Genomic DNA, 21139 nt, shown 5'->3' on the forward strand with positions numbered 1-21139 from the left:
ACCTAAATGGATCATTTTCAATACCAAAAGTCCTGCAGACATAATATACATTTGAGTAAAATTTTATCAATCTACTTCAATCCGTTCGGAAGCTAGAGTGATTTCCACAGGCGGATAGACGGTCGGACATTGCTAAATCGACATATGCTGATGCTGATCAAGAATATATATACTTTGTGGGGTCTAAAATGTATATTTCGAGGTGTTAAAAACGGAATGACAACCTTAATATATGGTGGAGGGTATAATAATCAATCACACCGACTGGCGCCCAACGTAAGGATTTCCTGTAAAATATTTAAATTTTGTGGTTTCTCTTTTAAAGGAAGGACATAAATATATGAAATTTTATTTAAAAATATTAAATATGAAAATTAACCAAACTCTTGGTTTCAAGCAAAATGGCGCCCAACGTATAGTTGGCAATTTGCAATATCTGTACTATTACTATATCTAATGTGAATTTGGGATATGTAGGTCCAATATTTTGTCCCTTACAAAATCAGTGAGGCATATGTCTAGCAACACCTCAGCTGAAATTTTCTAACTTATTTCTGTTCTTATTAGATATGTTGCTTTTTAATCATTTCTTGAAATTTTGGAATTTCTTTCTAAATATTTTTTTATTTAAAAACCCCTAAAACTATGCATTAAATTTTAAGGTTTTACTCGTCGTATGATTAATTTTTTTCATCGAAATATTTTAATTTTATATTTAACATTTTTAATTCATTTAGTGGCTAGTATGTAAATCACTTTCTAGGCTAGTGGTAAAAATTGCAAATAAGTTTTTTTATATTCCTCTTTCGTATTAAACATTAATGAGACTTTCATTTACAGATATACGAAATATGTTTCTGTAGTTGTATATATTGAACATTTTATTCAACAGGTAAAAATACCAAATGATACTTGAAGAGAAGAGAATCGAAAAAGTGCATTGAAAATATTACAGCAAATAAAAGGAGGACTGAAGGACAATGGTGAATTGGAATGCTTTGAATCAATCGGACAAAGAAATATGTGAAGAATTCTTGGCCAAAAAGTTCTATATGTGGAGGAAGCGATATCATATTTAATTATGAGAAATATGAAAAAAGAACCAAATATAATTGTTATTTGTTTGTCAATAAAGAAAATAATTTAATTAATTTTATTAAATCCTAAAAGTATACTTTAATCAATGCAGCACTATGCGAAATACCATTGTATGGGGGATTTTTCCAGTATCGAACATTACCTCAATCTCAAACTCTGGAAATCGGAAGGTTGTTAAAATAGGTTCTAAGGCAAATTAGGGGCTTGTAATGAAAACTTTGGAAAAAAAGAACAAGTCATACCAAAACACCTTGAAATCAAATTATATCATAAACTCAGCATCAGTGAAAGGATAAAAGTACATTTTTTGTATTCGCCGGGATCAAAAATATTTGAATACTAATATTTAAGGTTAAATGGAAATATTCTTATTTTTCACACAAAATTTAAGGTTAATTTCTCCCGCTAAATATTATGCGATCGCCATCAAAAATGATAGGCTTCTTCCATCCTCTTAAATCGAACTTCATGGGAAATTCTGCATTGATTGGTTTATAATTGAGATCTGTAGAGCGGATGGAAAATCAGAAAAAAAATATTTTTTGGTCCATATCATTTCCTAAGTAAGGGGCTTTTATTCTAAACTTTTCTTGACTCAGTGCGATATTTGGTAAGGATCGGGCCATAATTGCGATTTGTAGCTTGAATAGAAATTAACATGAACAGGACCACAGAGAGATGGATGGACGCCCACACATAGCAAGAACGACTCAGTTCGACTTTACATATATCTCTAAAATGATGTGTAAATTAGCCTTAAAGGGTTATTTTCTAAATATATGAAGGCTATTTACTCTACAAGCCTATAAACTCGATATGAGATCGGTATACCACATGGTAGGCCTAGGATCGATATTTTGGATATTCTTGGCTCAATTACAGCGTTTATTTTGACATTTTAAGTTTTTTTTGGGAGGACGCCTAAAACCATGCTCTAAAAATTCTAAAAATACATGTGGAAAAGTTACTTTACATATGTCTGTGTAAACTAAGTGTTATTTTCTAAATATATTGAGGCTATTAATTCCACATGCCTATAAACTCCTCAAAATATGCAATATTATCCCTAAAAGTATGCTTTATATTATATTTACGCACAATTCGGATGCAATCCTGAACTGTTGAAACGCGGAATTTATAAAGTAATATCTAATTCATAATCTTTCTTTTGATTGATCCCTAAAAGTATGCAATTTTTTTTTTAAAAATTATCTGATTCCCTTAAAAGTATGCTTAATATTATATTCACGTATAATTTAGATTTTATCCAGAAGTTTTGAAACCTCGAATTTATAAACAAATATGTAATTCACAGAATATTTTTGGTTGACCCCTAAAAGTATGCTTCAAAAAATTAATTCATATCTGTGTGGGGTATATGAAAATTTTAAAGATTGTCTTGAATTTTTAAAATCTCAAAAAAAAAATATGCATAAAGAAAAGCGTAAGTCTTGCAAATACTTATATTGAAACCCTAAAAATATGCAATTTAAAAAAATATCTGATACCCTTAAAAGTATGCTTCATATTGTATTCAAGTATAATTTAGATGTTATCCTGAACTGTTGAAACCTCGAATTTATAAAATATGTAACTCATAGACTATTTTTGGTTGACCCCTAAAAGTATGCTTTAAAAAAGCATACTTTAAAAAAGCATACTTGTGTGGTGTTTATGAACATTTTAAAGGCTTCTTGAATTTTTAAAATCTCAAAAAATTGGTTTTTATAAAGTAAAGCGTAAGTCATTCAACTATTTTTATTGAAACTCTAAAAGTATACCTTAAAAAAGTTGTATGTCTTCTATGCTTTGTCCCCTTTTGCGAATTCCCTTGTCCTTTTAATTTGTAAAGGTCAATTGTACAGCCATTGTTAAGGTCTTTATAATGAATAAATAATTTCATACACAGCATCCTCAAAGTATGTTAGCATTGACCTTGCTCAAAAAAAAACGAAACGAAAAAGAACACAATCCCCAAGTGTATGCTTCATAAAAAAGAAGAAGAAAAAAAATAAACACACTAAATATAAACAATTTCATGTCTATAAAGGGCTTTCGGGATTTGGGGGGGCATTGCTTGAAGGCGAAAGGTGCGCTGAGGAGAGATTATTTTATATTTTGGCCCAAACACACACACACAAAAACATAATTTATGATAAAGCGTCTGAGTGACAAGGTGACTGGTTGGCTAGGTGGTTGTATTAATAAAATAAATGATCCCAAAAAACCAAGTTAAATATTTTAGTTATTATTTTTTGTTGGGGGGGGGGGGGTTTACTAAGTTCCTCAGTTGGTTTTTAAAATGTACGCTGTGTAGGGAGCCATGTATCTTAAAGATGCCACTTATTATTCTTTGGGGTTTCCCTAGGATCCTACAATGACAAATGTTAGTTTGCAATGCCAAGCAAAAAATGCCCTAATTTGTATTTCATTTATGTTTAGTTTTGCTCGCAGTGACAAATGACCATAACTGCCAGGGCCGCTGTTTAGATGGCGAATTCCACATTGGAGGTAGGGAGGGAGGTAGCGGATGAATGTTCAACAATTTGTCATGAATTCTCTACTGACATTTGCTGAAGTGCCATGGCACTACAATGAGAACGAGAGATGGCCACTGCTACTGTTTTGTTTGTTCAAATGGCGGTTAGTCTTTTCAAATATTGTTTTTTTTTTTTTTTTTTTTTTGGTAGTTTCGTTTTTATTTTCGCTTTGCAGAATATTCAAATCCATTGGAGGCTTTGTTGCCCACTGAGGAATCCGACGAAACGAAATATTCCCATTAATTTTTTATGTCAATTTTGACACATCAAATAAGAGTTTCTTTCTTTTTTTTGTCCCTGTCCACTGTTGCTTTGCATGGCATTGTTTTGGGTCGAAAAAAGCGAAAAAATAAATAAATGCGACAAATTTATGGTGTTTGATTGTTTATTTATTTTTGAGTGACGGGCGCAGTGAATCAAACGGCAATTATGAACTGCAAGCATTCTGGCCCAGCCAAACTAAGCATGTTTAAAACAACGATTTATATGCAAAACCCGATTAGTTGTAACATTTTCTGTTTTTTTTTGTTAACTAATTTAAAAGTGCATTGTCGGACATAACTTCAACAAAAAACAACAGCAACAAAATATTTCCAAAGTTTATGGCTTGTTTGTGGTTATTTTATGTTTGCCGTGTTAGTTTTTATGCAGTTTTTTGTTCAGAGCTCTGAATTGTTGTTGTTGTTTTTTTTTTCTATCGAATTTCATTACTGACTTTCCATCTGTCCAATTATTTCATTTGGAAGTGGTTTTTATGTTGTCATAAAAGGTGTTTATGTATATTTAACATTTGTTGTTGCTGTTCTTGTTGTTGTTGTTTCAACTAAGTCAATTTTTGTTTTTGTTGTTTGTGCATGCATTGGCAAAGCTCTAAACTTGTTGTCAAGTTTTGCCATGGAAAAATGTGAAAAAAAGAATTCTACACCAGGGAATTTAGTAAACGAGGTCAGTTAGCAGATACGTGAATGAGAAGGGTGGTTTGGAAAGTTTTTGCAAAGATTTTGCCTTAATATGGGAAAACAATTGCCAAAATAGTGAAAGTGGCGCCCAACGTGGGGATTTCCAAACCACACAGAGAAGCTATTAAACCAAGTCAGTTAGCAGAGAATTGAATGAGGAAAGAGGTTTGGAAAGTTTTTTTTTTTTACAGATTTTTAATTGATATGTAACAAAGTATGTAAATTAATGAAAATGGCGCCCAACGTGGGGATGATCTTCAATGCTATTTTATGTGTCATATTTGAAAAAGAGACTTAAAAATGTAGATTTTATTAAACCAATAATAAAGTTAGGCTAACCAGTGAGAATGCCGCCCAACGTGGGGTTTTTCAAACGCCCCAGAAAATTTAATAAACGAGGTCAATTAGCAGATAATTTCTGGAATGAATGTTGAATGTTTTCTTACACATTTTAAGTTAATATTGGACAAAATAGGCAAAATAATGAAAGTGGCGCCCAATGTGGGGATGTTCTGCAACGTTATTTTATTCATCACATTCGAAAAGTGAGACTTAAATAGTGTAAGTGTTATTAAATAAATAATCAAACTGGCCTAAATAGCGAGAATGGCGCCCAACGTGGGGATTTCCAGGGGCACAGAAAATCTATTAAACGGGGTCAGTTAGCAGAGGCGTGAATGTGAAGGTGGTTTGGAAAGTTTTGTTAAAAATCTTTCCATTAATATAGACAAAAATAGGCAAAATAATGAAAGTGGCGCCCAATGTGGGGATGTTCTGCAACGTTATTTCATGCGTCACATTCGAAAAGAGAGACTTGAATAGTGTAAGTTTTATTATATAAATAATCAAAACTAGACTAAATAGTGAGAATGGCGCCCAACGTGGGGATTACCAAATCCCCAGAGAATCTAGAAAACGAGATCCGATAACAGTGACGTGAATGAGAGGGTGGTTTGGAAAGTTTTTTTTCAATCTTTCCATTAATATAGACAAAAATAGGCAAAATAAGGAGAGTGGCTCCAAACGTGGGCATATTTTGCAACGTTACTTTATGCATCACATTCGAAAAGAGATACTTCAGTAGGATAAGTTTCATTAATTTAATAATCAAACTAGGCTATATACTGAGAATGGAGCCCAACGTTGGGATTTCCAAACGCCCAAGAGAATTAAGAAAACGAAGTCAGTTAACAGTGACGTAAATGAGTAGGTGTTTTGGAAAGTTTTCTTACAGATTTTAAATTGATATTGGACAAAATATGCAAAAATAATGAAAATCGCGACCAATGTGGGGATGTTCTCCAACGTTGTTTTAGGCGTCATATTCGAAAAAAACATACTTCAGTGGTAAAACAAGGTCAGTTGCAGAGACTTAAATGAGGGTTTGGTTTAGAAAGTTTTCAAAAAGATTTCCCATCGACATTGAGCAAATTTGGTAAAATATTTAGAATTGCGCCCAACATTAGGGTTTTCCTCTGAAATTTATGAATTTTGTGGTTCCCATTTCTAAACTGGGACTTATATATTCCAAGTTTTATAATTCAAATTTTTTTTTAAATAATGCGGAGTTTAAGCTTCTCGATACGCTGAAAAATGTTGTCAAAAATACTCAAGACAACATTGCAATCGAAGATGAAGTTATTTTCCATAATAGTCTGAGAAAAAAAATACTAAACTCCGCTGGTACATACCAAAGATGGCGCCCAAAACAAAGATCTCTTCCATAGAAAATTAGTTTTTCACATTCTGTTTTTGGGAGGACTTCTTAAGACCGGATTATTGAGCTTTTTCCCAACACTTGGATTTGTTATGAGAAAAAATTTCCAAGAAAAGTGGCACCCAACGTAGTGGACACCTTTATCTGCAAATCTACCTTGTAAGTGTCAAGAACAAACAAATATTAAATTTGATGTTAGAATAATAGAGATGCTAAAAATGGCGCCCAATGTTAGGATCTGTTCTATTTTATAATTAGTTTTCGGTTTCAATTTTTGAAGGGATTTTCGCGACATTATTCCAGAAAACCATAGAATGTTTTATACTTCTTTACTGGCCCAACCGTTTCTTGTAAGTAATTTGTCGTCAAAGGAGAGGTGTTTCAGTAACTCCTGGGAGATTATTCGCGGACAAAAATCAATTGATGAGGATTGGTGGCCCTCTCGGAAACCTAGGATTTCCCTGCATTATCTCTTCGATAACAAAACCACTTGTTCTAAAGTAAACACTTTAATAAAAAACGAGTGCAACAGCGTTGATTTCAGCCGCGACGAACTTTGAATACCATCCACCAATTGGAACGAATTTGGCAAATTTTCAAAAAAATAAAATCCGGTAAAAATTCTGTTAAAATCTTAAAAATACCGAATGTAGCCGTCATATTAGGGTCTATACGACGAAGTGGACCTTCATAGGACTCTTTTGTACCGTTATATGGGCGCTATACGTAGACGTGGAACTGCACAGACAATTTTCTGTCATAGGCTGTAGTGCCTATTTGGAACTTCATATACGGAATTTGAAACAACTTCGGTGAATAATGTCATAATAATGTAATCGTCAAAATACCGAATATGGGGAGGTACGGTTATGTGGGGGTTATACGAAGACGTGGACCTGTATAGGAAATTTGCTGTCTTAGGCTGCAGTATCAATTTCGAACTTCAAATACCAAATTTGAAACATTTCTGGTGAATAATGTCACTAAAATCATCAAAATGCCGAATATAGGGAAATACCCTTATATGGGACATATACAAAGACGTGGACCTGCAAATGCAGTTTTCGGTCACAGGCTGTAGCACCTACTACGAACTTACAATACGCAATTTAAGACAATTCCGATGAATAATGTCGCTAAAATCATCAAAATACCGGATATCGGGTGGTACCGTTATATGGGGGCTGTTCGAAGATGTGAACCTGCACAGACAATTTTCTGTCTTAGGCTGTAATATTCAGTGCGACCTTCAAATACCAAATTTGAAAAAATTTCGGTTAATAATGTCGCTAAAATCACCAATATACCGAAAATAGGAAGGTACCATTATAGGGGGGTTATACGAAGACCTGGGGCTGCATATGCAATTTTCGGTCACAGGCTGTAGCACCCATTAGGAACTTCAAACACGAAATTTCAAAAAAATTCAGTAAATAATGTCTCTAAAATCATCAAAATACCGAATATTGGGAGGTACAATTATATTGGGAGTTATACCACAACGTGGACCTACATGGCCCATTTTCAATACCAAAAGTCCTGCAGACATAATATACATTTGAGTAAAATTTTATCAACCTACTGTATTTCCTTCGGAGGCTAGAGTGATTTCCACAGACGGACAGATGGATGAAAATTGCTAAATCGCCATAAATTTTATGCTGATCAAGAATATATATATATACTTTGTGGGGTCCAAAATTTATGTTTTGAGGTGTTAGAAACGGAATAACAAACTTAATATACCCTCCATACTATGGTGGAGGGAATAATAAACGTTGTTTTCTATCATATAAACAAAGTGGCGCCCAACGTGTAGATCAAGTTGTTCTTTGAAGTTTAGCTCGCCAGCACAGAAGAGGAATTTTGAACGGCAATTTGGATGAACAAAATTGGAAGTTAAATTATATTTGCTAATAACTGACAAGACAAAATAAATGCTTCTAAAATAAAGAAAAAAATTGGCGCCCAACTTAATGTTTGTTTTTAAGGAATAATTTTTTGGATGATCTAAAATCGTCAGTATGGGCTTTCCAAAGATTCTCTGTCCAAGTTTTATTAGAAAAGAGAAAGAATCGAAAAAATGAAAATAAGAAAAAACTGGCGCCCAACGTTGGGCCCAGTAAATTGTCTTTGTTTTAAATTGTTTGGAAAAGACAAAAATGTTTAACGTATTAAGTTATGTTCCTGGCTCTTGGAATTTCGGGAAACTTATTTTCCCATAACATAATTCAACTTCTCCTCCACCCCTCGCATAGGACGTTTTTCTTTCAAGCAATTTGCATATGCAATTTGCCCCTAAGAACCCCTCTAATGAGCAATTGAGTTGAGTTTTGTTTTTTTTTTTATTTAACAAGAATGAATTGTTTTTGTCAAAACAACAACGTAAAAGCCATACAAATGGGTTTGGTCTCTAAGCATTAATGTTTTGGAAAATATTTGTTAGACACGATATGTGAACGTAATGGAAGACCAAAATGTTAACGGATACACGGTGAGTGGCCAAGATACATTTGGAGGAAAAAAATATGTGAAGAAAATTAAAACAGGAAACGACCTCCCAATGTCGCAGTTTCAAAGATAAACCACAGAAAATGCAACTGATTTCCCAAAAGCATCCTCGATGCTTCTCATCTCTTCCGTGTCTCGTAAAGTTAACCCAGTTTTGGGTTTCAACAATTTTTACTCTTTCCATCAATTCTTATCACTTTCCATGCCAGGTTATGTTTCCCGAAAATAAAATAGAAAATTGGTTGGATGATTATAACGAGACTAGACGACCACCACCACCACGTCGTTTGGAATCCTAAACTGGCATTCGCATCGTGTTTAGAACATTTAAAAGATAATTTCTGTTGCCCAACCATCCAACCAATCATAAATACTAATTGTCGTCCAAATTAGACCTTAGTTACCGAACGTGTCTGGATTTGCTGCATTCATTCTTTTATTATTTTCTTTTGCTGGGTGCTTTCATGTATTGTTTCTTATCTTCCTCTGGGTTGTGGATAAAATGTAGGTGATGGCGGCAATTGATCCCCCATGCGGTTGTTGTTTACTTGTACCTGGATGCCCTTTCACAGGGTAACCTCAAACACACGAACCGAGGTTGTTCTTTTTGTTGGTGACCGAAAAAAAAGTTAGACTCCGTTTTTAGGAAGTCATAAAACTGATAAAATGCCATTAGTTGACAATGGCCAGCACCAAAATTAAAACAAATGCTTTGGGAGATGACAGCGGCTACGACGACGGCGGCGGTGTCGGTGGCGGCGATTTAGACTAAAATCAATGAAAGAAACATTAGTAGCTGCCATGGATTGGAACTAAGGAAAATGATATCACGAACTAAAATTTAACGGATATTAAATTTAAGACCATTTAAGAGAGATGAGTCATTTCAGGAGGAACATTTGTCGTGACAAAGAAAGTTGAAATGAAGTGGAAAACAAAAAAAAAAAAAAAAAAAGAAATGGGATATGGGTCATTAGCAGCAGTGGCCTAGAAACGAAAATTTAAAATGAAATCAAAATGGCATTAAGTTCTACAAAATTTTAAATCTTTGGAAATTTTCACTTCGTAAAGATTTTTCTGGTTAGAATATTCCACCATAATTTAAAAAGTTCACAAAAGTTAAGACAAGGATAGTCTCCTTAAATAAAATTCGATTTTAAACGGAAATCAGCAAATATCTTAAGTGGCCAAACGTTGGGCGCCATTTTCATAATTCATTGAATTTGCGAAATTTTAGCTATCAGACAATGGTTCGGTTTTCCGTTTTCCATACAGACCGTGGTGACTTCGACATTCAGCCCAAAACAAATATTTAAAATCTAAGCAGTGTCTAACAAACAAATTAGTCCCAAAAAAGGACTTTATGCTGAACAAATGTATATGGTGTAGAGATGGGAACGAGGATGGAATTTTTCAAAAAAAAGGAGTAAAGAAAGAAATCATGGTAGGTGAGTAGAAATCTGGAACTAGAATCAATGTATTCTTTATAGTCGATCTGAGGGAGACGAAAAACTTTTTAGAGAAGTCGTAGCCAAAGTGGCTTTACAGGCGAGCTGGCAGGCCAAAAAGTACTGAGGTCAAATGAGAAGAAGTACTGAGGTCAAATGAGTCTTTATTTACGAAAAACGGAAGAGTTGGAAGTCCAGGTGACTTTTATAGAAGAGTTAGAGGGGAGAGGCTCATAAGCTTATTATGCTGCTGGGCTAAGAAGATTTCGAAATTCTTCTTCTTTGAAAGAGAGCTGGCAGCACAGGTTTAATTTATTGAGGAATCGGAAAGGGAAACATCAAAGCCCTGGTCAGTCTAAAAGGTCCTTAAGGGGACCTGGCCGAGACGGCAGGGGATTCGATTATGGGTGAGCTGGACAAGACAGCCAAGGAGTCTATTATAGGAGGACTGAAAGGCTGTCTCGGCTATTGGTGCTTATCAAAGAGTAGTGTCTTAATATGTTTGACTCTCTGACTCTCTCACCGGTACAAATGTCCAATTTTTTACCAATTCCCGAACATTTTGTTTGAAAAAATTAATTTTATGTAAGCTGTCATATATCAAATGACTTCGAAAGACATTACAGGCTATGTCTGGACTTGTTGACAAAAAGAGGCCCTACAATTATAAGCAAATACAGAATGAAGCCGCATCCATTTGTATGCGAGTAGTTCCCTCATGGTCCTCATGGAGTTATCCTGTAAATTTCTTGTTTCGTCCTTAGAAAATATTTCGTTGTCAATAAGACTTACAAGTTTACAATCGTTACGATCCTTTAGATATTTTCGAAACAATAGCTAGCAAATACGTTGGGCGCCATTTGGCTTATTGACATTCGTTCATCATTATGAGTCAATATAAGGGTCGACATTACAGGGTGAAATAAAAAACTGCACCAAAGTCAAACGCCATAATTTTTTAATTTTTTTTTTTCAAATTTTATTAAATGCAGGCAAAAAATATCGGAAATAGCATCAAATTTTAGAATAAGTTTAGATTTGTTCGAATTGGTCACCTTTGGCACGAATTATAGCCTTCAAACGGCCAATGAAACCGTCACTCGCTGCCCTAATGTTGTTCTGCGGTATTTTGGGTCATTCTCGGCTAAACGGTTGCTTGAGATGATCGACACTTTGGTATTTTTTAGTGCCAACCTTGCTTTCCAAAACACTCCAGACGCAATAGCCCAATGGATAGGTATCCAGAGATTTTGCTGGCCATTGTGCGCTGGAAATGAAGCGAGGAACCTCATTTTGTAACCATTCTTGGGTGGCGCATGCTGACTGCGATGGGTGGCGCGTGCTGAGTCCTATTGGAATGTCCAAGGTCTGAGGCCAAAATGTTTGCTTGCCCAAGGCTTTAATACACCCTCCAGAATATTTTCGCGATAACATTCGGCATTTATTCTGATGCCACCACGGTCGATTAACGCGAGTGGAGAGCGACCATCGGCTGTTATGGCGGCCTACACCATCACCATGGTCGGCGCTTGAGTTCTGGCGGCCAACCGAATGTGCACATTTTCAGCTGACCTCTTTGGCAAGAAAAACCCGATCATTTTATTTGTTTACAAACTGTTGGACAACGAATGTTTTCTCATCTGAGAACGAAGAAAACCCAATTCGGCAATTCACCACTTTCGGCCAAGCAAAGCAACTCTTTAGCTCTTTTGAGTCTATTTTACAATCGTTACGATCCTTTAGATATTTTCGAAACAATAGCTAGCAAATACGTTGGGCGCCATTTGGCTTATTGACATTCGTTCATCATTATGAGTCAATATAAGGGTCGACATTACAGGGTGAAATAAAAAACTGCACCAAAGTCAAACGCCATAATTTTTTAATTTTTTTTTTTTCAAATTTTATTAAATGCAGGCAAAAAATATCGGAAATAGCATCAAATTTTAGAATAAGTTTAGATTTGTTCGAATTGGTCACCTTTGGCACGAATTATAGCCTTCAAACGGCCAATGAAACCGTCACTCGCTGCCCTAATGTTGTTCTGCGGTATTTTGGGCCATTCTCGGCTAAACGGTTGCTTGAGATGATCGACACTTTGGTATTTTTTAGTGCCAACCTTGCTTTCCAAAACACTCCAGACGCAATAGCCCAATGGATAGGTATCCAGAGATTTTGCTGGCCATTGTGCGCTGGAAATGAAGCGAGGAACCTCATTTTGTAACCATTCTTGGGTGGCGCATGCTGACTGCAATGGGTGGCGCGTGCTGAGTCCTATTGGAATGTCCAAGGTCTGAGGCCAAAATGTTTGCTTGCCCAAGGCTTTAATACACCCTCCAGAATATTTTCGCGATAACATTCGGCATTTATTCTGATGCCACCACGGTCGATTAACGCGAGTGGAGAGCGACCATCGGCTGTTATGGCGGCCTACACCATCACCATGGTCGGCGCTTGAGTTCTGGCGGCCAACCGAATGTGCACATTTTCAGCTGACCTCTTTGGCAAGAAAAACCCGATCATTTTATTTGTTTACAAACTGTTGGACAACGAATGTTTTCTCATCTGAGAACGAAGAAAACCCAATTCGGCAATTCACCACTTTCGGCCAAGCAAAGCAACTCTTTAGCTCTTTTGAGTCTATTTTGTTTCTGTTGCGGTGTAAGTCCTTGCACTTTTTGGAATTTCAATGGCTTTACCCTGAGCTCATGTTTTCAATATTTGCCGAATGAAATATTGCGATATGTCTAGCTCACGAGCCATTTTCGGCCACTGCAACGCGGGTTTCGATGAAGTCGCTTCCCTACTTTTCGAACCATTTCTGCTGATGTTGCTGTTTTCTTCCGTCCACTTTCTTGACGTCGGGCTACGCTACCAGTGTCTGGGTAACGAGTGATGGTACGAGACACAAAAGATTTATTCTCATTTAAATTCTGGAGTGCTCTAACAATAGCCACTTGTGGTTTTCCAGCCAAACATCAGAAACAAATCACACCATCACGCTTGAATTCCATCACGAATAACTTTTTTCTGGAAAATTCTCAGCAAAATGCTTTTGCATGCTTGTAAACAATATAATGAGCTGTCACTGGAATAATTTTAACAGCTGTCGGACGAGTGGTTTAGAAATGACAGCAGTCTGAAGTAGGTTGCAGTTTTTTTTGTTCCCTCTATATTCATTGCTCGCCCCAAATAGCTTGGGCGCCATTTTTACAAGTAAGCCGTAATTAGCCTAAGCCATGCAAAAATATTCAGTCATTATGCAAGAGTCCGCCCATGAAGTTGGAAAATATCAAAATAGTGACACGTTGGGCGCCATTCTCAAAATCACTGATTTTTTAATGATTGTTAATTACCTGACTAAAACTACAAAATATTGATCGACATTTGAGTTAAATTTTCAAAATAAGCATTAATTAGAGTAAGGCTGGGGAAATTTTTGAGATATTTTGCCAATGGTTTGGGCATGAAAGTGCCACATTTTTGGTTGCAATTTAAATAATAGTCTCTGGAATTTTTCTCCGACAAAAAAATATATATGTTATTGAGGGAGACTTGCGTTGGGCGCCATCCAGGCATATTTTTCAAATATTTAGTTTGTTCGGGATACCATAGTATTTTGTTGTTTCAAAATGGTCAGGCTATTAGTTTAGCTATTGAAAAAATGGGGAAAATTTAAAGAAAATTTGTTTAAATAAAGCCGTGAATTGTCTTTTATATGTTGGGCGCCACATTTTGTTTCTTATTTGTTTTCTCTTTGAACAATTTAATATACTGCCAGAATTTCACTGAATTATCAATGAAGTTTTTTTTTTACAAAAAAAAATTTCGAATATTTGAAAAAATTATTTTGCTCTTCACTTTATTCATAATTCATATAAACTTAAGGGCAACTATCTCTTTGTGAATTAATGTGTCCTTTGCCAACAATTTTTCTAGTCCTTAAAATTGACATAACTTTCACTTTAATGCCCGTGAAATTATTTCCTTTTTATGAGTTTTGGTAACACGTGTTCTTTTCCAAAACCAATTTCAAAATCCTTTTCAACCAAATTTCCACACAAAAATATCCGTTAAATTTTATGTTGAAAATTATGTTTCTTAGAAAACTATAATGTCTTTGTTAGCATGTCCTGGTGAATCCTTTTGTCTTTGCACTTTCATAATTAAATTTTATTTTTATCCCTTTCTAATAATGCCAACAACTGTCAAATGGATGAACAGTTTTATGGTTAGCCACATTCAATTGTTTTCTCCATTCGTTGCTTTTGTCCTTAAAAGGAAAAAGGCGTTATTTTCCAGGAAAAAAACGCAATAAAAAAGGACAGAGAGAAAAGAAAGGAAAAAAAGAAATTACGACAAGTGTCTCTGCTTTGTTATTAAACGGAAAATCGCCAGGAGGAATATCTCTCATAACAATATTTAAGGATATTCCGTTGTTCATCTCTTGGCCTGCTTTTACGTGTTGTCGTTGCGTTTTGTCATTTTTTTTGTTGTCCTACGTGTCCATGGCTTAAAAGGATATCACAAAACACTAAGAGCGAATAGTACGCGTGACCTTTTTCGCCTTGCAGGCCACAAACGTGTGCTAATGTCCCTGCATCAAAAACCCAGAATGCCTGAGGACCTATTCATATTGTGCGCGTACACACATTCGCACTCGCTCAACTCACAGGACATGCCACAGTCATCCTGTTGTAGTGCAATACCTTTGGTGTCACTAAGCCATGGCAAAGTGGAGTAGAGTTTTGCCTTCACACAAATGCAAAATTATAGCAAGGACATGCTGTATGCCCTGGTGGCATTTAGCGTGGCACACAGACACATTTACACACACCAAGAAGAACAATAACAACAACCACACGAAGAAGCACAAGCACATCAGAATTAAATTTAATATGACCCACAAAGAAGTGTTGGTAAACCAATAGCTTTGCCTTCATCGCCATCGTCCTCGTCGTGTAATAAAGCATCCTAATGTCTCCTTGGCGGCGGTGGTGCTGTCCTACATCCTTAGGGTCCATTTTAACACCGGTGTGTTAAGTGCAACTTTACTTTGGCGGACTGGCCCTAAATTAGTGGCTCATTCTAAACAAATTGAAATTCATGAGAAATTGGGTCATTAGAGCTGGCTTTAATTTGAAATATTCCTACCTGTTTTTTTCACTTTCTACGCTAATGGAAAAGGGGTTTTCTCAAATAATTTATTTTTTGGTCCTCTTCTTTTCTTCGCTGTTTGTGAATGAAATTCCAGGGAAATTTATGATGGTGCTAAATATCTAAGAGCGAAAAAAAAGAGAAAGTCTCGAAAAAGGATTGGTGTCTTCTTAGGGAAAATTAACACATTTTTACGAAAATGGGGATAATCAGCAAATAAAGATCTACGAATCACATAGAAGGGAATCCATGGAAAAATGAAAGGCTTGAATGGAAATTTAATGAGAAATGTATTTTATGTGACATAGTCTTCAGTGGAGGTTAAACTTTCCATCGAGAAAAATCTACACGAAAATTCATGTCGGATCGAAAATTATTTCTTTATTACAGATTTTTTTTTTAAATCCACAGTCAAATTTTTCTTCACAAAATCCTTTACCGCCAAGGTGATACAGTGAACATTTCCCATACAGAAATATTTCTGTCGAATAAACTGGAGAAATTTCGAATATATTTCCAGATATTTACTTGTGAAATAAAATAACAAGAAAAGTGGCGCCCAACGTAGCGTTGGCTACAAATCAATAACATGAGCAATATGTGACTTAATTTGAAAAGGATTTGTGACACCATTTCATTTCAGAAAAAAAAAAAGCAAATAGAAGGAATATAAAAATGGCTTTCAACGTTAGTCACAATGCCATACATCATAAGAAGTTCTTCATTGATGTAGCTCCAGCAATTTTGTTAAGATTTTCACTCAAATTTTTCAAAAATTCAATGAAAAGAAAAGTGGCGCCCAAATTATCGCCAATGTAAAGGACAAACTATGACTTTATTTAAAAAGAGTTTGGGGTATTAAAAAAAGATAAGTGGAAATGGCGGCCAACATTAGGTAAGTGAGTTGACGTATTAGTTCAATATTTCTTAAAAACAATTTTTATTTTACCAGAATTGCACAAAGACATCAAAGCTGTAAAAAAATCCCTGCAAGAGGCTGAGATTAATAACTTAGGGCAGTTTTTTTCTGTTTCTTCATCATCTCAAACCAAAAAAAAAAAAAAAAAGAAATGTCCTGAAGAATTTCAGTGGTAAGACATCTATTCATTTGCAGGGAAAAATAGTTCCAAGAGAACTGGTTCGGGAATTGTATCCACGTAGATAGCATGTCAATGTAAAAACAGACGATAAATATATTTAAAATGACATAAGATTTTTTACAGTCAAGGCTAACGAGGCGCCCAATTGTTTACATAATTTTACTTTGAGAAAATGGTACCCAAGAACATTGGCATAATTTCGCAAAAATTTCTCCAGACTTACCCTATTGCTTGTAAAAATGAAGCCCAAGCAATTCGGTATGTTGAACTATATTTTACCAGCTGTAGTCTACAGTCAACCAATCCTATAAATATTTAGTGAATTTGAGAACGGCGCCCAACTTTTTTGCCCCCTTGGGGTCCATTGCGTCTGTTGGCAGATAATGACGCTATAATCACAGTCTGCATCATAATTACCCGATGCGGTCGTCACTGGAGTCTTAGCGAGAAACGTTGATCATTCCATCAATGCCGACAACTTACGACTCTCGTGACTTGTTACCATGTGGAGGCAGTATCGCTGCTCAACTAAAGAGTTGATGACGTCGTTTGAAGACCTACGGCAATGCGTATGAAACAGGTATTTCAATCTGATGACGTTTTGATTATCATATGACACACACACAACCAGGTGGAGGTTAATGCGCGACAGTCATAATTATATGTTGTTAGTGATGGCAATCTGGGTTAGTAACTGAGATTTGAGAGAGAGAGAGAGGAAAAAATCGCTTTATGAAAAGGAAGTGTCGAAAATGTGATCTACAAGTCATGGTGTACCATTTAAATATGAAATTGCTCTGATTAATTGTGAAAGAAGTACAGAATATAATGCTAACTTGTGAAATAATTTCAGATTTGTAAGAAGAAATGTTTCCCGTTATTTTTTTTGCTTAACTGCACAACATTTTGAGTAAGTGTGAAGCTACTGTAGGTTTATCTTTCTTACCAGAACGAATAAGCAGATATGAGAAATATTACTTTCTACCTACTTTAAAGGAAAAATTTCAAATAGTTTTTATCAGAGAGAGAGAGAGAGAGAGAGAGAGAGAGAGAAATAAAAACATTCAATGCATTCAAAAGGAAGAACCTAATATTTCGAGGAGGAAAATTCTATATTTTCTATTTTGCCCAAAAGTGTGCGAGAGAAGCAAAATCTGGAATGCAGCTATCTTGAAAAGATTGCTATAAAAGGTGCTCAAAAATTCAATGAATTTAAAAGGAAAAATCAAACCAAATAACTAATGTTTTTGGAAGGAAATCGGAGAAGAACAAACGCCAAAATGCAGGTAAAGTAAAATAATAAATGAAGAAAGGTACTGGCCAACCAAGTAAAGGGGTCCCCTTCCCTCTATCTATCTCACTCTCTTGAGGTCTGCTCAAGTCACCAGCCAGTAAAGTGCACAAATCATCATACACAGATCATTTTCAACATTTTTTCATAATTTGGACTAATTACTTATAAAAATGACGCCCAAGCTATTTCTGGCGTTAATCTATATTTTGCCAGCTCTAGACTAAGGTCAAATATTTAAGAAAAAATTAACAATTCGGCTAATTTCAGAATGGCGCCCAACGTGGGCTAATTTGCCCAAAAGTGCGCGAGATATGCAAAATCTAGAATGCTATCTTGAAAATATTGCTTTTAAATGTGCTTACTGCATTCAATGCATTTATAAGGAACAAATCAAATCGAAAACTTATATTTCTGGAGGAAATCAGAGAAGAGCAATAGTCAAAATGCAGCTACGAATGATGCAGGTAACCTAAAATAACTGTTTAGAAAAATGTACCGGCCAACCTAATAAAGGTTTCTTACCTCTATCGATTCTCTATGTGGAATAATAATACCTTCTCTCTCTCACCAGCTAGTAACAGGTTTAAATAATCGTGACTCAAAATTTTCCAGGACTTAGGCTAAATACGAACTATTTGTAAAATGGCGCATAAGTCATTTGGGTATTGATCGATATTTTGCTAGATCTTATCTAATGTTAAATAGTCAGTAGCAATTTAAGGTCAAATAGTCAGTAGTAATTTAAAAATGCAGAGAATTTGAAAATGGCGCCCAACGCTGCATCTTATTAGATCTTTTCTAATTTGTCCAAAAAACTTCAAGCGCAGAAGATAAGCATAATGACTCAACGATTGTTCTAATTACTGTCTATTTTAAAAAATGGCGCCCAAGCTATTTTTGGCCTTGATCTATATTTTGCCAGATCTAGCCTAAAGTCAAATATTTAACAATCATTCGGTTAATTTCAGGATGGCGCCCAAGGAAGAGAGGAGCAATCGTTAAAATGAAGCTACGAAAAAACCTAAAATATTAAAGATTTTCTGGCCACCCAAGTAAAGGGGTCTTACCTTTATAAAAAGTTGCCATCTCTTATCTAAGATCAAATAGTCAATAATAGTTTAAGGGCAAATAGTCAATATTAATTTGAAAATTCGATGTATTTAAAAATGGCGCCCAACGCTCATATCATATTTGATCTTTTCTTAATATCCCAAAAAATGTGGTACTTCATGAGAAGAAAATTGGTATATTGTCCAAAAAAAAATTATGATAATTACGGTCTACTTTAAAATTGGCGCCTAATGTGTTTTAATACTACAATCGATATTTTTCTAACGCAAATCGGAAGTTATGTTGTCAAAAAATAATAATAAAATAAAAAATAATGATAATAATAAGAATAATAATAACAATAATAATAATAATAATAATAATAATAATAATAATAATAATAATAATAATAATAATAATAATAATAATAATAATAATAATAATAATAATAATATTAATAATAATAATAATAATAATAATAATAATAATAATAATAATAATAATAATAATAATAATAATAATAATAATAATAATAATAATAATAATAATAATAATAATAATAATAATAATAATAATAATAATAATAATAATAATAATAATAGTAATAGTAATAATAATAATAATAATAATAATAATAATAATAATAATAATAATAATAATAATAATAATAATAGTAATAATAATAACAATAATAATAACAATAATAATAATAATAATAATAATAATAATAATAATAATAATAATAATAATAATAATAATAATAATAATAATAATAATAATAATAATAATAATAATAATAATAATAATAATAATAATAATAATAATAATAATAATAATAATAATAATAATAATAATAATAATAATAATAATAATAATAATAAATAATAATAATAAATAATAATAAAATAAATAAAAAAATGGTAATTTCAGTTGAAAGTGGCGCCCAACGTTGCAACACTTTTAACATTTTCTAATTTCACTTAAAAATATAGAAGTTAATTACCCATTCCTTAAATTTGAATGCGGTGTTAAAATTATGATATAATTTTTCTCATCACATCACCTAAGCCACGGAATGCCATTAATCAGCGGAGTTAAGTCCGATTGAAATTTGTAACAAAGGGGGAGGATATTCCTCGCATTTTTACAGTTTTCTCTGCTGTACAGATATGTAATTAATTGTAATCGTGTCACTTGTTAATTTTTATTAATTCATTTTTAATTCCATTGATTGAAATCCGTTCATGTAATCCATTTCATAATTCGAAACCGCAAAACAACTTATCGAGCTTACATTTGAAAATTAATTTTTTTTATTACTTTGTATTGTAGCTCAATACGTAATTGCTTTGAAATCAAAAGTTAACATTCCTTTAGGTAAATTTATGTAATAATATTAAAATTCAATATTAATAAAATAAATTTAAATAAAAAAAATGGAAATTGTTCCATCAGTGAAGACGCTTGCTAATTGGTCGGCATGAAGAGACAAATTTTAGTAGTACAAAGGGGAATTTAGTTCTGAAACAGAACTCAGAGTCAAAGTCTTCGACTTTGAGATTATAACTAATATGAATATGAATAATTAGAGGAAAATTCCAGTAGAACCTGAAAATGGAGCTAAAAATAGATATCTGAGTTTAAAAGTTTACAGATACCTCCCACTTAATTTTTTTTTATTTTCGTATTAATATTCCTTTATATATAGATATAAAAAAACTGCAACAAAGTCAAACGCCATAATTTTTATTTTTTTTTAAATTTTATTGAATGAAAGAAAAAATATCGGAAATAGCATCAAATTTTAGAATAAGTTTATATTTGTTCGAGTTGGTCACCTTTGGCACGAGTTATGCCTCCAAACGGCCAATGAAACCATCACACGCTGGCCAAATGTTGCTCTGTATTTTGGCCCATTCCCGGTGAAGCGCTTGCTTGAGGTGAACGACACTTTGGAATTTTTTAGTGCCAACCTTGCTTTCCAAAATACTCCAGACACATTAGTCCAGCGGAGTGGTATCCGGAGATTTTGGTGGTCTTTGTGCGCTAGAAATGAAGCGAAGAACCTTATTTTGTGTGGTTGGTTGGAATGTCCAAGGCCTGCGGCCAAACTGCTGGCGTGTCCAAGGCTTTAATACACCCTCCAGAATACTTCGCGATAATATTCGGCATTTATTCTGATGCCACGGTCGATTAATACGAGCGGAGAGCGAACATCGGCTGTTATGGCGGCCCACACCCCATCACCTTGGCCAGCGCTTGAGC

The sequence above is a fragment of the Musca domestica genome, unplaced genomic scaffold (genome assembly GCF_030504385.1).
Source record: "Musca domestica strain aabys unplaced genomic scaffold, Musca_domestica.polishedcontigs.V.1.1 27, whole genome shotgun sequence".
Classification (NCBI taxonomy): Eukaryota; Metazoa; Arthropoda; class Insecta; order Diptera; family Muscidae; genus Musca; species Musca domestica.